At 44.0% G+C, this 1604-nt stretch overlaps 1 long non-coding RNA gene across 1 annotated transcript in view; it reads right to left on the reverse strand.

Annotated features, from left to right (window-relative positions):
* Positions 1-1405: 1405 nt before the first annotated feature.
* LOC116702903 (uncharacterized) overlaps positions 1406-1604 on the reverse strand; it is a 13028-nt gene continuing 12829 nt past the window's right edge. Inside the window, exon 3 of the long non-coding RNA XR_004335285.1 lies at positions 1406-1509. This is a non-coding gene — a long non-coding RNA (uncharacterized LOC116702903). The remainder of the gene's footprint in view (positions 1510-1604) is intronic.

A 1604-nucleotide genomic window follows, 5' to 3' on the forward strand; every position in this document is an offset into this window, starting at 1 on the left:
CAGGTTTGGGCTAAGCCCCGAATGTTTGCAACATCTTGTTCCGCCACTGCTCCACCTGTTTAAGAGGATTGGCAGAGAAAGAGCTGAAAACTGCAGAAAAAAAAGAAGCTGTGGACGTTTTTTTCAGTTTATAAGTGCCTGAAAAACAATCAGTGTGAAGTAGTATATTCCAACCCTCTCAGCACTAGCCCACACAAGCCCTTCAAACAGGAAGAACGACCTCATCGCCATCCGATCAGTTAATGCCGAGCGTAATGGCAAGAAGGTAAAATGATCTGTGCAATTTTCTGTCCTTTGGATGAATGGCGGGTGGCAGCAGCTGCTCCTTGGGCTACACTTCTTACACCCGGTGTGATTGACAAAGTGCTCCTGTTGTTTCAGTTTACGAGAGGGTAGTCTATATCGACAACGTTTCATTTCAGGATTGCTCAGGTGCCGCCAGATGGGCCTTCTTACAGCCAGATGTCCGTCGCCTTCCTCTTTCTTTGTGTTGGCATTTTAAACTCTGGTGGATTCATGAGGACAATGGTTAATTACACCCACCCGACCAATCGTGAATCAATTACAGCTGTTAATCATGATATTTCACCCTGTTTTTATAGCATCAAATAACTAATAAAAAATAAACTGATCAGATAAATGAACTCTTGAACAAACATGATCATGAAACGTGACCAGAACTAACTAAAATGACAACCATCTCTGGTAGAAATGTATTTGACCTATACTGCAGCCAGCCACCAGGGGGCCATCCAGATGTTTTGGCTTCACTTATACTGTCTATGCATCAACATCTGGTTTAAATCAGTTGATGAATTTGTAAACTTGGAGTGTTTTTTACTGTTTCCATGGTGTGAGATGTTGACTGTAGAGCTAAAATTAACAGCAGACCCTTCGAAATAGTGTGTGTGTGTGTGTATGTGTGTGTGTGTGTGTGTGTGCCATATTCACTATCATGTGGACACAATCAAAAATGCCATTCAGTCAGATAGGCTTCCCATCCACACTAGCGTTCTCAGATTGCTCTTAAAGCCCCTTTCACATGCACACCTTTAAATCTAACCTACCAGGCTCATGTCTGAATTAGTACCCTGGTCACTTTTCACACAAAAGTCCCAATGACTGTTGTTAGAATACACCTTACACACAGGCCTGAAATACACACACATGCTCAGTACCTCTACATACACTAGTGGAGAAATATCAGAGTGGGGGAGCTGCAGCTGTCCATGGACAGACGCCCTGAGCAGTTGGGGGGTCGGTGCCTTGCTCAAGAGCACCCTGGCAGTGCCCAAGAGGTGAACCAGCATCCCTCCAGCGCCCAACCCAACTCCCTACAGACTGAGCTGGTGCCATAAGTCTGAATTTAAAAGCTAATTTTTGTAATTTTCAAAATGGGCCCTATTTCAACCAATTATTGGTGTCTAAGTGACTAATGTGAACAAAAATCTTTTAAATTGATCCAGTATTGAGCAAGAACGTTGCAACCGGCAGCCACGAACCAAGCTGCTTACTACCAAAAGGCTTTGGTAAAAGCTCGCTCTGCAAAGTCCGTCACCCGGATTGTTGGTCAGATTGGTTGAAGGACTATCCAATTGCGTACA

The sequence above is a fragment of the Etheostoma spectabile genome, chromosome 15 (genome assembly GCF_008692095.1).
Source record: "Etheostoma spectabile isolate EspeVRDwgs_2016 chromosome 15, UIUC_Espe_1.0, whole genome shotgun sequence".
NCBI lineage: Eukaryota > Metazoa > Chordata > Actinopteri > Perciformes > Percidae > Etheostoma > Etheostoma spectabile.